The 20,794-nt window shown below is 35.1% G+C and overlaps 1 long non-coding RNA gene across 1 annotated transcript; it reads right to left on the bottom strand.

Moving 5' to 3' along the window:
• Positions 1 to 12,710: 12,710 nt before the first annotated feature.
• LOC137487591 (uncharacterized) lies at positions 12,711 to 16,784 on the bottom strand. Its single transcript, XR_012389781.1, has 6 exons — positions 16,114 to 16,784; positions 15,725 to 15,868; positions 14,897 to 15,013; positions 14,762 to 14,803; positions 14,359 to 14,442; positions 12,711 to 13,708 (listed from the first exon to the last, which is right to left on the bottom strand). It is a non-coding gene; the product is annotated as an uncharacterized lncRNA (long non-coding RNA).
• Positions 16,785 to 20,794: the final 4,010 nt, after the last annotated feature.

The raw sequence follows: 20,794 nt of genomic DNA, 5'->3' as shown, positions 1-20,794 counted from the left end.
TTCTAATCCATACAATAGATCGGAAACGCTCAGAAGACAAGGTCTGGAATACAAATGGTATTGCATAACACTGCTTAAAATCTGTAAAAATCTACTTTAAAGATTTTCATACGATTTTTAGATGTTCAGAGCATCCAAATAATTAAAAACAATGGCTTTTGAAGAGGAGAGCTTTAGACTTCACATTTACAACACTTCTGAAATATACAGTACAGATGAAGGCAAAAGTATTCATTAAAAAATTGTATTATAAATTTTTCAAAGTGATGTTTAACAGAGCAAGGACATTTTCACTCTGTTTTGGATAATTCATTTTTTTTTTTTTTTAGTGCAGAGAAATCTTATTCTTTTTAGTTTAGATGGAAAAAAGCTGGTTTTCATTTTTAAGGTCAATATTATTAGCCCTCTTAAGATTTTTTTTTCTTACAAAGTCTTAACTTGCCTATAGATTTTCTAATTAACCTAGTTACTGTATGCATTTAAAATACACTTTAAGCTAAATATCAGTTGTTAGCACTGTCCCAGCTGGGCCAGTTGGCATTTCTGTGTATAGTTTGTATGTTCTCCTGTGTTCGCATGGGTTTCCTTAGGGTGTTCCGGTTTCCCCAAAGACATGCTGTATACATTTCCAGTCAAAAGTTTGGGGTCATTTTTAATTTTTATTTATTTTTTTATATTTAAGTTATTCTGTTCATCAAGTTCATCAAAATTGTTAGATTGTTAAATATTTAAAAGTATTTTAAAAAACTGCTTTCTTATTGTATGTAGTTTCAAATAAATTTTTACTCCTGTCATTATTGCTTTTATTACTGTTACCCTTAATGACAATAATATTAATATTAATATTAGTGGGATTTCTAAAGGGTTGTGTGACTGAAGACTGGAGTAATAAAACTGGAAATTCAGGTCACACTTTATTTTGATGGTCCATTTGTTAAATTTAAATTACATTGCATCTACATGCCAGCTAATTCTCATTGGATTATAAGTAGACTGTTAGGTTGAGGTTAGGGTTGGGGTTAGGGTTAGTGTAAGTTGACATGTACTTACAAAGATTCTTTTAGTCAGTGAAATGTCTGTTGAAGAAGCAGTATCAGCGGATATTAAGGAGACAGACTACTAATACTCAAATGGACCATTAAAATTAAATGTTACCGAAATTTGCCTTTAAAATCACTGGAACAAGTGATTCAAATAAATCATAAATTACTTTTGAACAGTTATTTCATATAGTGCATTTCACAATTGCACAATTTATATATTTTGATTAAATAAATTCAGCTTTGGGTGAGCAGTACAAGCTTATTTTAAAGCATTTAAATCCTACTGATTCCAAACTTTTGACCAGTAGTGTAGGTGAATTGGGTAAACAAAATCGGCCAAAGTGTATAAGTGAGCCCTGTACTGGGTTGCGGCTAGATGGGCATCTGCTGTGTAGAACATATACCGGAATGGGTCCATTCTGCTGTGGCAACCCCTGATAAATAAGGAACTAAGCCGAAGGAATATTAATGAATGAACTATTATCTTACAAAATAACTAGTAAAATATTATGTACTATCATTATGGCAAATATACTATTATGTTTTGGGAAAAAATATGTCTGTCTATTAAACATCACCTTGGAAATATTTTAGAATTAACATTCTACAGGAGGGATAATCATTTTACCTTCAACTGTGTCTGCCCTTTTTTTCTGAACTGCATGTATTGAAATGATTTACACTCTTAAAGTCAACATGAAATCAAAACTGACCCTGTTTGCTTTCTTAAAGGAACAGTTCACCCATCAAAACATGCTGCTTATTTACTCACCCCGATGTGAGTAATTGCTGACCTCTTTTTTAGTTTCTTCCTTTTTTTCAGTAAAATGTTTAAGAAGTTTTTTTTTTTTTTTCCCCAAATTGGGAACTTTTTGATTCATACGATAGAAAGCCAGGAATTGCACAATTGCACAATTGACAAACAGAAAGTTGCTTGGTTTAAAAGTGATTTTGAAATATTTCACGTTGACTTTAAGAGTGTATGGAGTTAAAGATAAACATTTCCTGAAATCTGAAAATTATCTGTAGTGCAGCAACTACATTAGTGCCAAAGGTTTATAAGAAAAATACGTAATTAGGGGAAAAGAATGAAAACAAAAACATTTGTGATTATTAAATGCATAAAAAGCATGGTTATTCTCCCTTCTAGCACTTTTGTACTTTTCTAAAACGTTTGTTCCACGATGATTGAAGTAAGTAGCGATGCTGTTATGACATTTCCTTTTTTATTATTTTTTTGAATATATAATTTTAGATTTTCCGGAGTAGTAAATGACAGCAGATCATTTTAGTAGTCAACCATTTTGATTTGCATGTGGTGCCCGTTGATCTCCACTGGTCGATTGTTGCAGTGAACCCCTGTTCTGACAACTGACCAGTAGCTGTGCTGTGCTCAGCATCTCTCTCGGGATGTGTTATGGTTAGTATGAAGGATCGTAATGGCAACACATTTTCAATGGCCAACACGTCGATACACATATCAAATCAGTTCTCAACATTACTATAAAAAAAGAGCAAAGTGTATATAAATATACTTAGCAGTAACCCCGTGGGAAACAAATTTTAACATGTAAACAAAAGGAAAAGTGGTTTATACTTGTTGAAAAGAGTTTATAAAAGACAAAAAATCATGAAAAATGAGGACAATCTCTGTTGTAATGTATTTAAAACATATGCATACTGTATATTATTATATGTGTGCGCGTACGTTTGTGTGTGTGCATGTATGTATACTGGCACAAAACCGGCCGGATAATGTATGTACACACTTATGTATCTTGTATAGAATCTGAAAGAAAAGAATATGAAACTGCTGATATATTAAATCTGCTTGTAATTTAAAACATCAATTATTGTGTTTCACAATTCCTTCTTTCTTTGGAGGGGAGCTTTTATGTGCCAGCAGTCAAGAAATGAACACTGTTAAACAACTGAAGTATATCTTGCTATCATACCCTGTAAAATACTCCTAGAAGTTAAAAAAAGAAATGAAAAGAAAGAGAAAAAAGAAGTACACACTCATTTACATTTGGTGTAATGTTTTTTCTTGTCTTGGATTTTTTCTTGAACCATTAAATATTGTGTATCTTTAGACACTGTTGTGTGTCCTATCATTTCAAAACACTTTAATGCTTTTTATTTTCTTTCATGAACTGAAAAGCCTTGATGCTTGAAAGCAGGTGGTGGAAAATAAAAACAGAAATAAGAAGAACGAGACGTGGATTGGTTATGGACCAGCTTCTATTAGGCAAAGAGAGCAATATACATACGAAACACTCTATTTGCAGACAAGGAAAGTCTTGATTAAGTCCGTCTGCACAGACAATAGCAGTTATACAGCTGTTAGAGTCATTGATTCAGTAGAAAGTGGGCTTCGGAAACGCACCTGAGAGATTTTACTTAAAAAGAGAAGAGGCCACCTAGGTGAGCTCAAGAATAATTGGCGGATCTGGGCATATAACCACCATTATGTGCTCTGCAAATGTGCCAGGACTGCAGCTTTGGACCAGGCCCAAGACAGAGGTGGGGGCAAAAAAACGGAGCTTTAAAAAAAGCAAATGAATAAAGATTATCCAAGCAAAAGGGTCTACCTACAGGACTGTAAGTTCCTCAACATTTTGCTGAACCGTCTAGTTATACTCTTTTTCTGCTGGCTTTACATTTTTGACGCTTGACGAGCATGTATGTGTATATGAGTGTGAGCTTTCATATAGGGCTGAGCTCAATTATCCTTCCTTTCCCTCGTTAGTCAAAAAAAAAAAAAAAAAAGAGAAAATGCTCAGCATCCAGACTGCAATGCAGATAGAGCAGCAGAAAAGGAATTGGAGTTTAACAGCATGCAAATGCTACATTTAAAGGGACAGTGAACTCAGAACTTTGAATTTGGCTGTCATTTACTGTAAAGTAGCCTCCGGTTGTTCCCTTTAGAATTATCTTTTGCTTGTTCTGCAGAACAAAATGAACGAAGTCATTTTGAAGAAAGTTTTTTTTTTTCCTGTTTGTCTTTGTTTTTGTCCATACAATTAGTCAATGGAAACTAAATAAAGTGATATTGGTATAAATTATTGCAAAATGTTTAATTTATTTAAATTAATTTTTTGTATAATTTTATTATTTTTTGTGTCTTTTTGTATTTTAGTTTTAGTAATGTTAATACATTCAATTTAAACCCTATTAAAACTATTATGTTTAGAAATGCGTGCAAAATATCTGCTGTCTGCTAAACAGAAATTAGGGAAAAAAATAAACAGGGGGTCTAATAATTCCGACTTTTATATATAATAAAATATATATTAAATATAAAACTATATATATATATATATATATATATATATATATATATATATATATATATATATATATATATATATATATATATATATATATATATATATATATATAATTTTTTTTTAAGCTGCTGGTTTTCATTTTATTTGCATTTTGAATTTAGTAATAAATATGTATAGTTCCTATGTGTTACGTTCTGAGAATCTGCTGAGATTTTTCTAAATTCTTTGTAGAAATAGCAAGAAATTTCTGCAGACTCTGTCTGGGCCTGTCATATGTTGGTCATGTTTTTTTTATTTCGTATTTAAAACTATGTTAATGATAATCTGATTTTTCCTAGTTGATCATTGGTATATTTCATGTCTTGTGGAGCAACATAATGTACGCAAAATGAGATTTGACTGAATTACTAACTAACTAACTAACTAACTAACTAACTAACTAACTAACTAACTAACTACTGTAATTAATTAAACAAACAAACAAATAAATTAGTTAATTAATTCATTTGTGCTTGAATTAATTTTATACCTTTGTTTTTAATGTTTTAGGTCCTATTGACTTTTATATTATGGACAAAAAAAAGTTATTCAGAATACCACCTATATTTTTACAATGCTGTAAGTGTGTATAAAATATGACAGATCTCCAGTTGTGAGTGATCAATCAATATACAGTAGCAGGGCTATTTTGTTTGAGCTATCTGTATACGAAAGCATAAATGCGTCAGTACCTTGCATTAAACTGTATTTTTTGGAGTATGTGACCAGAGAGCGCATGTGGAGACATTAAGTGACTGTGACAATGGGCTGAAATGCATGGGGGAACATGAGAAAAGGTAATGGGCGAAAGAGTACGAATGGGGTCTTACAGTCACACATGCAGAGAGCCCTTCCACACTTTGCCGGCATTATTGCCCATGGACATTTTATTAGATGAATGAGACATGACTGGCTAGCATAGAGCTAATCAACCCAGTTTGTTGTTGTGGCTCCAGCTGTGGACTGAGAGACTTAAACCACTTTAAACATGGCTGTTTTGTTCTTTAAGGGGCAGTCACACAGCACATCTCTTTCCATTGGAGACTGGAAATAAAAGCTCATGGTAAGTCCTTTCACAAATTTTGCACCTTATTCAATCGTTCACTTAAATTACCTAATGCAGTGGAATGACTATTCAAAAGCCAGCTTATTACAAAAATGGTTGCAAGCACTTTAGAGCAAGATTTCGGGTGATTTGTTGACCCTTGTAACAAACAGTCTGGACGTGAAATTCCATTGTTACCCCTAAAAAGGTCTGGATTCTTATCTACCAAAAGGCTGGACAGGACCAGCCTGTCCCATCTTTAAAAACATTCCAAAGAAAAAAACTTCAATCCTGGGACCCACACTCACCCAAAGACACACACTATTAACTTGGATTTATAGAAATCCCAAAATTCAACTCAAAGAACATGTCATGGGTTTGTAACCTATGTATTCCCTTCTTTAATTCTCTCTTAATGCTTACACCAGTATATGCTCTTTTTCAAGACATAGACAAACTAAGAATGCATGAACTATGTTTTATGTTTTTCTAAAAGTGTCATGTTTGGTGTCATTCTTCTCCATTCATAATTCTACAGCTCATGATCTAGGACACAGAATGATACCTTGTGTGCTTGGTGCAATTTCAAACCATGAGTTAAGGTTTTGTCAGTCTTGTCAGATGGTACAGACCAGCAAGGAGAATCAAAAAAAGTTTCCCATGCAACTTTTCCTCTCACGCCATTAGTCAGTCAGGAGAGACTAGGAGTTACCTGACCAATACCTTTAAATACCTGTTACACCTCAACGCCATTGAAGAAGGTCGCCGACACAAAGTAAGGCCTGTTTCTGCACTTTGGGACTCGCCTGAGTCCACTTTTCTTATTTTCCTGCAATTTATAACTTTAAAGTTTGCGCCACGCAAATGCTACGATATGCACAGCAAACTCCGCGCAAACGACAAAGGATTTAAAAAGACTACGACTGCGTCCGAAACCGCCTACTACTCAGTAGGTACTGCATTTGAATTTGAACGTACTACTCGGCCGTTAGAAAAGTACGTTCTATACAGTATGAATGTGAGCAGTATGAATGGAATTCGAACGTACTACATCTGCCAGTTTGTCATGGTCACGTGACCTACCTGCGTCAGTTGCGTTGCCTCACTTCCATTCATGAATTCTCTCACGGGGCATTATGGGATAGTGCAGCGTGCATGGGATGCGCACTTCAGAATCTCGGCGGAAGTAGTTAGTCATCCGGGTACTTCTCGCATACTGATTTTCGAATTCAATGAATTCGGACATACTACTCGGCTCGCATACTGATTTTAGCGTACTATATAGTATGGAAGTATGCGGTTTCGGACGCAGCCTTCATCTTCCAAGCATCAGAGAAAGATCACAGGAAGATAGAGAAAGACCCAGAAAAATCGGTATAAGTCGTGCGTTTTCACTGCGCCTTTTTACATACTTAGTGGTTCTTAATAGTTGTGTGGGACTCAGTTAGATTCGGCCTTAATTTATCTTATCTTTTATTTCCTCGCTTTTTTTGTGTTTTTGTTGTCAGGTTGTGTAAGTTTGTTCGTTATATGTTAGACTAGTCAATAAATCATGCTATAACCACGTTTGATTGTCTTTGTTTTGCCCCACAGAAACAATCACTTTAATTGTAAAGACCCTTTCTACCAGCTTATTAAGTTTAATAACAATTCTAAACTATTCATCTACATTACAAGAAGTAAATATAATTCCCTTAAATAAACAAATGATTAAAGAGTCCGCTCAGATGAGAGAACAAAGTCATTGTTATATTTATTTTGTTAAATTAACTATAAGTTAATTCATTAATTAATTTTCTTTTCGGCTTAGTCCCTTTATTAATCTGGGGTTGCCACAGCGGAATGAATCACCAACTTATCCAGCATATGTTTTACGCAGCGGATGCCCTTCCAGCTGCAACACATCTCTGGGAAATTTACAATAAGTTAATGAATATTCATAACTAAATATAACTTGTTATTATTGATCATTAATATTCATAAATTTAGTTAATTTCACTACACCTTGGTTGTCTTGACACCTTATGAATCTAAAAAAAGATCCAATATATGTATAATTAGTAGTTATGCAGTGGGCTTTAAAACAAACTTTAAAACCTTGAATTGCACACTAAAATAACTGGAAGTCCAGCACTGGAGAAACACAGACCTGCTTGAAAATGAAAATTCTAGTTGTTAGATTTTATAGAATTCAAAGATGACACAAGAAAACTAGAAAGCCCCAGATACAAAGAATTACAACAATTCAACCTTGAAAATATAAAGGCCTGTATAACTTGCTTCAAATCATTAAAAGACAAAAAGCTTTTAATTTTTGCACTATTCTTAAAACTAAAGAAAACAGCCTTCAACACCAGCTTCACATGCTTTTCAAATGTGCCCTCTGATTCAAATATACTTTAGAAAGTATTTGCTTGCTAAAGTAGCCTCAATTAGAAGCAGGATGGTCTAGATCGGGGTGCCCACGCTTTTTAGTATGAAGGATCAAAAACCAAATATCATTGAAAGCTGTGGGCCGAAGAAATATATTCAAAACTAAATTACATTACAGTTGCCATGGATAATTTCCTCATATTTTTCCTAATATTTCAAAAATAAATAGAAAAACATTTATTCAAATTGAAATAATTAATGCACAGTATATTTTTAAATGATAAATTATGGCAATAAAAATTAATAAAAACAAACAATCACATTTAATCAATGCTGAATACATTAGTCAAGCAGAATCTACCTTTGTCTTGATTTGCTCACCAAAGTCTCTGCACTGTCGGGTGACAGTATGTACATTTAAACAAAATCTGATTAATTTACGCCATTTCATTGAAACATTTCACTTCAGTTAGCTTTTAACAATAAAACCACAAAGAGTTCCATTACATTTGGATTGACAATCTTGAAACATCCCCATCATCCTCCCTCTCTTCTCAGATGGGATGTTGGGCCAAATCAAAGGTTACCATGGGCCAGCTAGTTTGGGCTTCTCTGGTCTAGATGATAAAGTATATTTGTTATGATGTACTGTGGCAAAACACTATAATATGTCTTAGTTGTTAAAAACGTGCCATTCAAAGTTTAATTTCACCTCATCAGAGCCTTTAACATATAGTGGCATCATCTACCTTCATTGGAAAATACAGAACAGTTGTGTGTTGCCTGCATAACATTGATAAAGTGATATCATACAGTATTTTCAACAAATAAGGCAGAGAGGTAACATTTACAAAGAAAACAATATAAGCCCCTGAACTGACCCCTGCGGAATCCCACATAAAGTAGACACACTACCAAATTTGAGAAATAATTTCCCAGTTGGACTACAGAACTTCTGTCCTTTAAATAAAAAAAAAATAAAACCATTCCCCCGTTCCCATCTCCACCCACTGACTCAAATGCTCTAAATAATTTCATGTTCAACTGTATGAAAAGCTTCTGTAAGATTAAGGAGCACACTTTCTTGAGTCAACAGCAAACAATTGAAGTCAAAACAAAAGTTATGTTTTCACCCTGAACTATATTTACACCTGGTATGTTTGTGTTGTTGAGAAACTGACAGTCTTAATCCAAAAATGACCAGTCTGTCAGATGAAGAAAAGCTGGAGTTTGTGGGCCACTCTGCTTATAATCTCAAAACAATAACAATTTACTATAATATGCGTCACTAACTGGGTCACACATATAAATGTATTAACCTGATTGGTTAAAAACAGTTAGACAGTTTCCAAATAGAAACACAAAGGTGGGGTCATATCTTCTTCCAAGGAGTCGTGGGTCAGACAGCCACTAGGCTATTCAGAGCTGACTCCGGACCTGTAAAAATGGTCCACAAATGAATAGAACACACACACACACACACACACCAAGTAAAATCTGTTTTATACTCAAAGCTGTTTCTGTCATGACTGTGTATGTCCACCAGATGCCACTGTAGTTCGCCAGCAACCCCCAGCGGACTACAGTGGCTTTAGAACTACATTTCCATACATTCTTTCGCACACACACCCGGTCTCTCACTGCACTGATTTACAACCACAGCTGTCTCCGTTCTCTGTGATTACCTGGACTATATATTCAGTCATTCATCCTCTGTTTGTCAGTCGGTCGTTGTCTTCCTTGTGGTATGTGTTTGAATCCAGTCTTGTATCTTGTCATCCTGTATCCAGTTTAGTATCTTATCCTAGTTGTCAAAGTCTAGTTTTAGTTTAGTCTGTTTGAGTTCCTGGTTTGTTTGTTTTGTTATTTTGTACTTTGGATTTTTGTATTTTTTTTGTCACTGTTACTGCACTATACTATATTAAATCTGCACTTGGATCCACACCCTTTTTGTTCCTGTTCCTGATCACTAACGTGACAGTTTCTTGTACTCTCTGCCGTCTTATTAAATCTGGTTCAAAACTAGTACAATCAACACCCAAACTGGCAGCTTGCATGCAAAGAAATGTACTTAAATTAAATAATATGGCAAGTAAGTCAGAAAACAGTTGTTTCCAATCCTTCAAGAGTCCAGGTCTCCATGACCTCTGACCTGGCTTAATAGAGAAAACAAATCATTTGGCATACAGAAAAAGCAATGACACACACAATATTGCAGTTTTACTCTAAAGAGGGATGACACTATAGCAACATTTTTTATAATCTAGGTCCTTAAACATTACTTTTAATAACTGTAATATTATTAATCATAAAGACATAAGAATTTTCTCCTGGATATAAGTTTTCTTCCGGAAAACTCCCGTAATTTAAGCCTCAAGCAGTCAAACTACAGGATGAAGAGAGACAGTAAATGAATTTTAAATCTTATACTTCCTATACAACAAAAAACAATGGTAAAATATGTAGTCAGAAGACTTATACATTTCCAACGATACAAAGTTTCTGTTTATTAGATTAGAATTTAATTGCAATATAGTTTAGTAAACCTAAGCATCTCACTATCTGGACTGTTACAGATTTTTTTTTTTAAGTAACTTAATTTTTCTAGTTATTGCAACTTGTTTTTTTCTAGTTTGCACAACAATTTTTTTTAGTTAGTGCAACTTTTTTAATTACTGCTACTCTATTATTAGCATGATTGCATCACAGCAAAAAAACTGGTACAAACCCTGGCTGGGTAAGTTGGCATTTCTTTGAGAAGTTTGCATGTTCTCCCCGTGTTCACGGGGTTTTCCTCCGGGTGTTTAGATTTTAGTCCAAAGATGTGGTAATTGAGTAAGCTAAACTGGCCATGAATGAAAGTGTATGGGTGTTTCTCGGTGATGGTTTGCAGCTGGAATGGAATCCGCTGTGTAAAACATTTGCTGTTTAAGTTGGCGGTTCATTCCACTGATTATTAAAGGGATTATGCTGAAAAGAAAATTAATAAATTAATATTTTTATATTTAGCACAACCCAATTTTCTATCTAAAGCTACTATATTCTTAGTCATGTTATCTAATTTATTATCAAATACATTACTTTCTGTGTACTTAAGCAAACATTAACTAATTTAGTCTTTTAATGTAAAGAGAAGCATTAAAATAGGAACAATAACAAAGATCATGTAATTCTAAACAACATTGTTCACCATTATGCAATGTTAACTATTGTATTAACTAAAACATTAGAATATGCTTAATAATTGCTTAATATGCTTAATATTAACACAAATTTTAATAATGCTTAACAGATATTAATGTTAAGCATGTAATTCATATTCATTAGAATTTCAATTCCATGTTTCATGATATAACATATTAGATCCATTTATTTAGTAACATGATTAGGCTTCAATAGATATTTGTTGCCATTCAGACAGGTTCATAAGATACGGTAAAAAAAAACTGTCCCACTTCACAGACACAAAGCAGAGCACTTTGGCTCTGGCTTGCTCTTACATAATTATATATTACAAAACCTCAGTAGAAGCTTAACATTTCAATGACAAAGATGGCTAACAAAAATAGCTGCTATGACAATTTTACTAGTTAAAATAACCAGGAATTATGGTTTGTGTCCAGTAAATTAATTTTAGCCAGCTGAAAAAGTCAGCACTCTCCTGAAAACTAGTGCCTGAGAGCACTTCTGCTTCAGTTGAAAATCTTTGATAGCTATGATATAGATTATCTGTGGTACTGTTACTGGTCAATGATAGCTTAGCTATGTTTGCAGTAGATGTTGCTATTCCCGACATTCCTGTCCCTAAGTTGGGAGAAGGCACTGCTCTATCTTCATCTTTAGGCAGGAACACAACATGACCTACTTTAAAAAACCCTTTTTCATTAAATTAGACATTAATTGTAATTTGCTACCATCTGTTTATCCTTAATGGAATAAATACCATGCAAACTCTCTCTCTGAATCTGTAGAACTAATTTTGCAGATAGCTGACACTGTGGTAATCCAGGGATGTCATCTGGTATATGTTTATTAGGATACCAATAATGTTGTAACAGTTGGACAGGGTAAAATTTGGAATGCAGCAGAATGTGAAACAACTTCAGCCCAATCCCAAATGGCACCCTAAACCCTTGTGGTCCTCCACCATGTCCACACTTTCACAATGTAATGCAATTTCGACTGTCAGAGAGAAGTCTGTTTAAAGTTTGCTTTTGAAAGCTAAAGCAATGAATAAAATTGTGAGACAGCAAACCAGTTACTCTTAATGCTTTTCAGGTGTTCTGCCAAGGTCATTTGGAAAGTGTTTATATACAATTTTCTTACAGATTTTCATTTTGTCAATGCATATCATTTGGAAGATATGTACAGTTTTTCAGTGTCACGTCTTGTTGATATGAATACTAAAACAGAGATTTTGTTAAAATAGGGTTGTATTAGTTAACATTAGTTAACATCTGTTTAATGACAAACACAAATTCTACCAGAAAGACCAGGGAGATAAATATGATACTGAATTACATTTATTTAGTGATTATTTAGTGATCATTGGACAAAAGTATCGTTTGACAAATCATAGGATTTCTTTGGTGGAGACCCCTCCATAGCTTGAATTGGAAGCCTTTAGATCAGAGATGACCAAAGTAGGGCCCACACTGTTAGACATTTCAAAGGGTTTTTACAGTAACTTACTGGCAACACTGTTGCCAGTAAGTTACTGTATTTTAGATTTACAGTATACAACTGTAAATCCGTTTACAGCATGTTACTGTAGTGTCTGAAAATGGTTAACTACTGTAAAAACCTAAGTTAACAGTTAGCTACTGTAAACCTTTTAATTTTGTCCTAAATATTTTATAATATAATTGTATTAATATTATTTTAATACTATAGACCTAAAAAAGACACAATTACAAAATATTAACAAAATAAACACTCTTTATTTAAAACATTGGAGATGCTTAAAACAAGCTTAAAAATGTGTAAAAACATTACATTTCAATCATTCAAAATATTTTATTTTGAGAAAAAAAAACATTGAAAATGACAAAGCACATTAACATACATGTACAAAACTAATTTAAGTGTCTGACCTGCATATTGTTGAGAAAAAAAAAAACCCAATTGTACTAAGTACTACTGACATTAAACCAGACACAATTACAAAATATTCCATTCTTTAAAACATTAATAATGCTTAAAGCATTTAAGGAAAATGTGTGAAAATTACATTAAGCAATAAAATCAACACATTAAAATAAATAAATCACACAAAGCACTAGAACATACATGTACAATAAAAATTTAAACTTCTGAATTGCATATTGTTGGAAAAATAAATGTTTGTAACTATTAGCCGACTCAGAAACAACCCAACTTTAAAATATTACTGATTCTGGTGTCAAATGCTCAACAAGGTCTGAATTCACATGTTCAAATGCAATTCATCTTTATTTCTATTGCACTTTTACAATGTAGATCAATGATGTCAAAGCAGCTTAACATAGAAGTTCTTGTAAATTGAAGCTGCTTCAGTCCAGTTTTCAGAATTGAAGCAGTAAATGTCACTGCTGAAAGTCCAAACACTGAAGAGCAAATCCACCGATCCACCAATCGTAGCCAAGCGATCCAGTGGCGACAGTGGCATGGAAGAAACTTCACCAACTGACGAAAGTGTAGAATAAAAGCCCTTGAGAGATACCAGGCTCAGTTGGGCACGACCAGTTCTCCTCTAGCCAAACTTGTGCAAGGCCGCAGTCTAGGCACCGGAGGCTTGAAAGTTCACCAGCAGGTGGTCAGGCTGGCCCATTGGATCAATGCGGAAACTCATTGATCACGTGTGTCTTTTAGGATTCACTCCTCCATGACCACCACAGCATCTGGTCAGGATTTGGCCCAGTCCAGGATTATGAAGAACTCTGGATAAGGACAAACAGACTAACATGAGCATAGAAGAAGCTTGTTTAAAAAAAATAAATCATATACTGGTTAATTATTTTGAAGCATGGCAGCTGGGGGGGGCTAGTTTTCAGCTGGTACTGAGCAACTGGCTCCTGCTCATAACCTGCTCACTACCATGTTTAAAAGATAACTAACCAGAATGTCCTGTTTATTTTTTTCCCTAACAAGGTTTAACAAAAACATTGTAGCATTTGTGATGGGTTGATTCACTGCAGGACAGATTAGACAATTTGTTTTATGTATTCCTAATAAACTAAAACTGACTGAATACTGATACAATTATTGAGAGTGTCTCACCTAATCCAAGTTCTCAGTTAGCTGGTGAAAGAAGGATAACTCACTGTTGTTCATGGTTGTCATTCTCTTCACTGTTAGATCAGAGATGACCAAAGTAGGGCCCACACTGTTAGACATTTCAAAGGTGTCTCACCTAATCCAAGTTCTCAGTTAGCTGGTGAAAGAAGGATAACTCACTGTTGTTCATGGTTGTCATTCTCTTCACTGTTAGATCAGAGATGACCAAAGTAGGGCCCACACTGTTAGACATTTCAAAGGTGTCTCACCTAATCCAAGTTCTCAGTTAGCTGGTGAAAGAAGGATAACTCACTGTTGTTCATGGTTGTCATTCTCTTCACTACTTCTGCCTTCTTCTGGCTCACTCTGGTTGTTGCTGTGCATTTTGTTTCATCCTCTGGAATTATTTATACAAAAATTTTTATTATTTTATTTATTACAAAATATTTAGGCAACATGATATGGGGAAAAAGACATTTAATACATAGACAAATGCATGTATCCCAATACTAATTATTGTATTTTGAAATGTCAGACCCATGACAGACCTCAATCTGCTCAAAAATATTATAAACAAAGATGAAAAAAACCCTACTAAATGGTTTAAAAAAAAAGGGAAAAATATTTTTTATTTAGCTAGCAACTAAACATGTGACACATTTTGTATTAAAAGTAACGTTACTATATTGAGAAACAAATAGATGTACAGTACTTACTATTGTATGAGGTCCAGTTTGCACAGGCAGGCTCCCAGTATTCTATATTGAGACCATAAAAAAGCCAAAAATACAGATAAGAATACCATGCTACAATCCACAACCTCCACACAACTTTTTTTTTTATTTGTTTACCTTGGTTGCTTACTGGTCTTGCTTATTTTTTAAGCATAAGGCTGTGCTGATCAAGATGTTCCTCCGAAATGCTGTTTGTTTCTTCAGACAAAACCTGCTGCTGTGCTCGTGCCATATCTAAACAGAAAAAAATATAATGGTAACAATTATGTTAAACCAAATGTCAAGAGTTGTGATAAAAAAATAATTAGCAAACAATAAATAGCAAAAAGGTGGTTATTAGCATAATGCATAGAGGTAAAGTTGGTTTTATATTAGCAGATTCAGACTTCCCCCTTAATAATTTAATTTCATAAAAGTATTATTTGCAAACTCTAAATAGCGAAATCATTTTAGCAGCTAATGACTATCAAAGTACAACATGCTCACGGTCAAATAAACAGTGTTAATGTTGATTTCAAGTCATACTGGCATGCTAATTCTGATCGAATATTCAAAGTAACATGGTAAACAGTATAGAGTCTTCTAAATGAACGAATGTGTGAATATAAAACCAACTTTACCTCTATGCATATTGTACAGATTTACGTTAACGTTCTTATAGGTTACGTCGCGATGTTATTTTCTCAAGCTAACGTTATAAGTTACTCTAAACCAGAGAAAAATAAGTTCACAACATCTAATATATATAGTATAAATCAATATAAGTTAAACATTGCACGTTAAAATGAGTTTGAGTCCAATTCAGTATAAACTTAGCTCAGTTTAGCTAACAGTTAACATTACCATTTTAAGATCGCTTCAGCCAATATTGCCGAGCAAACAAATGCTAAAAGAGGTGCTCAAATCAATGTCGAGTGTTGTCAGCACAGACAGACGCGCTTTTACCTGGATTATTTGATGGTCTTTCATTCATATTCTTCTGGGGGAAAACACTCTCTGCCGGACCGTTGTCTCGTGCTAAGTGTCCTCCAAAACTGTCTGCATACCTCTGGTTCCCTCCTAAACCAAAACCCGCTGCAACACCGGTTCCTATGTAAATAAATAAAAAGATATGACGAGAACAATGGCTAATAGTCATAAACAGTCTTATTTAAAATAATAGTAGTGTTAATGTAATAAATTAAATAAAGGTAACATCTTAATAGATGATATATTTCTCAAATGGGCGAAATAACGCCAAGCCAGAGAAAATAATAATAGCCAACTTTATACTTTACTTTGTTCTATTCTCGTCCACAAAACATTCTGTAAAATGAAACACTGCCTCAGCTTACCAGAGTAAAGTTTGTTAAATCCAGTATGTTCTTCAGGCACACTAATAAATTGTCCTCCAGAATTGCTCCAGGTTCCTCAGGCAAAATGTGGTGCAGAGTAGTGGAATTGCGCAAGGTGGCGTTGAAGCAGTTGTGGAAAATACAGTATAATACACGTATTTTTACAAATACAGTACATCGCTGTATATGTTGTTCGACGTCACACTAAATTCCCATAATGCAACGGTAAATACAGTTATTTACCGTAAAAGGAATTTGCAGTATTACACTGGGTGAAATACAGTAAATAACTGTGTAATTTACAGAAATGTCTAACAGTGCACAGGCAAAAGCTGGCCCATGGTAACCTTTGATTTGGCCCACCATCCTATCAGAAAAGAGAGGGAGAATGATGGAGAGGTGATTGGAACGAATGCCTTTGACAGAAATCATAATTTCAAATTCAACGTAACATTTTGATTCTTTGTTTTATTGCTAAGCTAAAAACTGAAATTAAATGATCCAATTAAAATGTTATAAATGAATCAAACTTTTTAAATGTAAGATATATTAAAATCAAGGTATAGGCAGGAGCCGCTTGACTAGTGTATTCCACATTAAACTCTATTGTGTTATAAATGGGATTGTTTATATTTTTACTGTTATAAGTTGATTATTACATGTTATGTTACAATGACACATTAATTAATATGATTTAAAGTACTGTTTTTCAGTTATTTTTAAATATTACCAAATAAAATTATCCATGGCGAATATTACATACGGTTTGGTATATATATTAGGCCCACAGCCCTCAATCAAGTTTGCTTTTTGGCCCTTTCTAGGAAAAAGTTTGGGCACCCATGCTTTAGATCCAGCTATGACTGCCGAGGAAGAAGACAAGGGCAGTGCCTACCCCCCTGGACAGGACCATTAGGTAGTGATGGGGAGGAGGGTGGGTGAACGTCTGTGTCAGTATCTGTAACCAAATTAATGAAACGGATGGACAGCTTATATATTCCTTGTGTCTTGTGGTGGGAACTGATTGTGATGAGTGACGTGACTTTCGGTATTCCTTGTGTCTCGTGGCTATTGCTTGGAACTGATTATAATGAGTACAACCCAAGCTCATTATGAAAATGTAGTCCCGTGGACATTTCTGGAGACAGCAAAATACGTCCTGGGAGGTACATATTTGTACAGTTTTTGTTTACACGAATCCGTGAGAGGCCGCTGTGTGCGCTTTTTCACATCTCGAACATCTCTCGTGAGCGCTGTTCGCACCCGCGCTGTTCTCGCGTAAAACCACCGGAGGCTACTGTCGAGTGACTGTCTGTCTGACTGACTGACTGAATGATTGACTGGGCAACCGGCCAATCGGCTGATCCACCCTCCTCCTTCATCCCTAACCCCAACCAGTTTTACCGATTGACCCATCCACCCACTTGCTTCCCTAAACCCAAGCAACTATTTACAAAAGCCATCCAGAAAAAGAAAAGCCCTCATCTGATTTTTACCACATTTTCGGATTTCACCACATTCTCACCCTGTTTTGAACTCTTTCACTTTATTTTTTTAGTTCTGTTTTTGTCTTGCCTGATTTCTGAAACCGCTCTTTCCCGGACTCGAATCCGGTCATCGTTGTCGTCGTGGTCAGCTCCTCTCTGCGTCTTAATTCCTGCCAACGGACACGACAAGCTAACTGGAAAAACTGGTTGCGGCAGGAAAGCCTTCCACACGGAGGTAATCGGGAAGCCGGTGAGCGTGAAAAGTAACGGCGTCGCACCGCCCCGTTCACTTAATTAAATGCAGCTATATTAGTATATAGATATATTTAATATAAATTGCCATCTGCAGAAATGTTCCTAGTACTACGTTTTCAGAATGAACCTGGGTTAGATGAGTAATGTGACATATTCCTGGTAGAACAAGCGCTAAAAACTACATATTTGCTATTCTAGCTAATAAACAGACATATTTGAAACAGATACATGGTAATTAATTTGTACACAAATGTGGGTATAATAATCCAAATGATAACTCCTAAAATATCACCAATATGCATAAACCTTTATGCACTGTACAAGCTGAAATTAAAAAAGTAAGCTGAAGTGATCTACCATCTGTAATTTGTATATGGATATTTTAACTGCTCTACCCATTCAGAAATGTCTCAGAATGGAGTCAAAACAGCACTAGATAAAGCTGCAGAGATATGAAGATCTGTTGTAAGAAGTACAACATGACAACCATGATGAAATAAAACAGGTAAGCTTGAGCATTCTGTCTTTTTTATGGTCGCATCTTGCAACATCATGTCTTGTTTTTGATCTGCTTATAGATACCCTTGGTCTGTGTAGTGAACATACTATATTTTAGTCAAACTGTACCAGTGTTCATTTGAAAATGGGCAGAGACTTTTCTTTTCAGCAGACTTGGTCCTCTTATTTGGTGCAAATTTCAGATGGCTCATATAACAATCGCATCAGCCAAGTATGCACCATAAATCTACATGATTACACCACTGCAAAGGAGATGAGTAGATTGCATATTTTTACATACACTCTCAGAAATTACAGGGTAGGCTACAGGGTTGTCACTGAGGCGGTACCTTTACAGAAGGTACAAATTTGTAGCTAAAGGGTCCATATTGGTATCTCAGAAGGACATATTAGTAACTTAAAAAGTGTACCTCTTAAAATTCCTGTGCGTACAGTATATGTACCTTGAAGGTATCAACATAAATACTTTAAAATTAACTTTCTCCTACCTTTTTTTCTCAGGGTGTATATACTGGATATTTTACATATTGCTTTGGATATTTTATGTGAAATCCTATTTTGACCATTGTATCATTCGTTTAAAATATTTTGCAGTTCCCAAGTATAATTTGGCCACAGCTTCACCTGTAGACAGGGCTTGCCAGACTGATTGTGTGGCTAAAGCCCACCTCAGTTTCCACTCCTGCTCAAGGTAAGTCCCTGTAGATGTAGCGATCTGAGCACAGAAGCTAAACGAGTTGGTAGATTTGAGGTTACTGTGCGGTGACATTGCGGCTGGCGAAAGGCGGCTTATGTGTACAGAGAGAGTATCTCATCAAGGACGTCTAGATGGGGTCATCACATCGCCACTGAAGATCTTCAGCTTTTTCCTTTTGCTCAAGTGGGTTGCTGAAGTTAGTGCAGCTCTGTGGCTTATGTCTCATTGCCGTGTTGACCCAGCGTTTAAACCTAGCAATAGTTTTGAAATCAGAAGCGAATACAGGAAGACAGAACGAGTGAGAGTTTAAACCGGTGCGGTGACAAAGTAATAACAAAGTTACTATTGAATCACAGAGCAAGCCATTTGTAATTTGTCTCTGGCAAAAGCTGAAAATACAATACGCTATGAGACCGGCCGGCGAGATTGTGAAAAATGCCTCAGAATAGGAAATTGATTGAAGTGGCCATTTGCAAGCAACTCACACCTTCTTATTGTTCATTCGTGGCCGGCTTCAAGAACACTTGTTAACTTTGCAAATATGTTTCTTTAGTGGGAACGCACCTCGTTTTCAAAGTACCATCTGCAGAGGCTGTCGGTTGAACATATAGGGGGTGTCAAACAGCATGCTCATTATAAATTGTAATTAAACTGGCCATCAGGTACCTTGAGGCTGTTTAGTCTACAGCAGGATACTAATTACTATAAGATGACCTTTGGAATAATATCTGGTGAATAATTCATAATTGAAGAGATTGCTTCAGAGATGTGTGCTTTTGAACTTTGTATGCTCACAACTAGTAAAGTGAATTTCAAATCCAATGCTCTGATTTGTTAATCAGGGAGTACAGTTTGAGGGAATGGATTGTTATGAATAGGGTGAAGGTCCCTTTTGAACTGTTAATAAAAGTTGATGTGTTTTACAAGACAATACTGACCCACGTCACTGTTACATTTCTAGCATGAACAAGCGACTCAGGATCATTAAAAACTACACTATGTGCCTCTGGTCAAAGAGCGAAAACAATGTTATGTTGCCTGATGTTGCCTGTTTCATGTTGTGATCGGAATGTCGCAGATTCGAGTCTCAGGCCCTGTTTGCATTAATGTTTTTGTTTTTTTGCATTAATGTTTTTGTTTTTGTTGCGCCTCAAAAACGTAGCATTTTGGAAACGCTGAAGAGGCCATTTTCATTTGAAAGCGCTGCTGCTCTGCCTTAGAGTGGATGGGTGAAAACAGACACATCTGAAAATGGAGGCGGCACTGCAGACATTTGATCTGATTGGGGCTTTTTCTCAATATTAAGTAGGCTACACAAAGATCAGTCTTGCATCTTTTTATTGTAAGTTTAGACTTTGCAAGTTTGATATAGAAAACAAATTCTGAAGGAAATGTCGGGTAAATCTTCAAGTTGTACAGTGTACTTTATAACGTCATTCACATCACCCTGGCTACATTTCACCCTTTCATTTTAATCATAACAACTTAGCAAACATTAAAAAATGTTAAGGCCTCATGTAGCTACATATTTAAATGACCGTCATCTTCACTGTACGCATATTTATAACAAATCGGTGCCTGTAACATACTGACTGCCTCCTTTCATTTTCATTGAAAATTTGAAATAAATTAGAAAATAGTTTTAATAATCAATAATGGCTATTATAAAAAATATAGAGTACAATACTTTTATTTAGTATAGGAAGTAAAAGCAAGCAATCAG

The sequence above is a fragment of the Danio rerio genome, chromosome 14, assembly GCF_049306965.1.
Source record: "Danio rerio strain Tuebingen ecotype United States chromosome 14, GRCz12tu, whole genome shotgun sequence".
NCBI classification, from domain to species: domain Eukaryota; kingdom Metazoa; phylum Chordata; class Actinopteri; order Cypriniformes; family Danionidae; genus Danio; species Danio rerio.
Note: the sequence above shows the minus strand (reverse complement) of the source record. Positions and strands in the feature narration are given on the sequence as shown.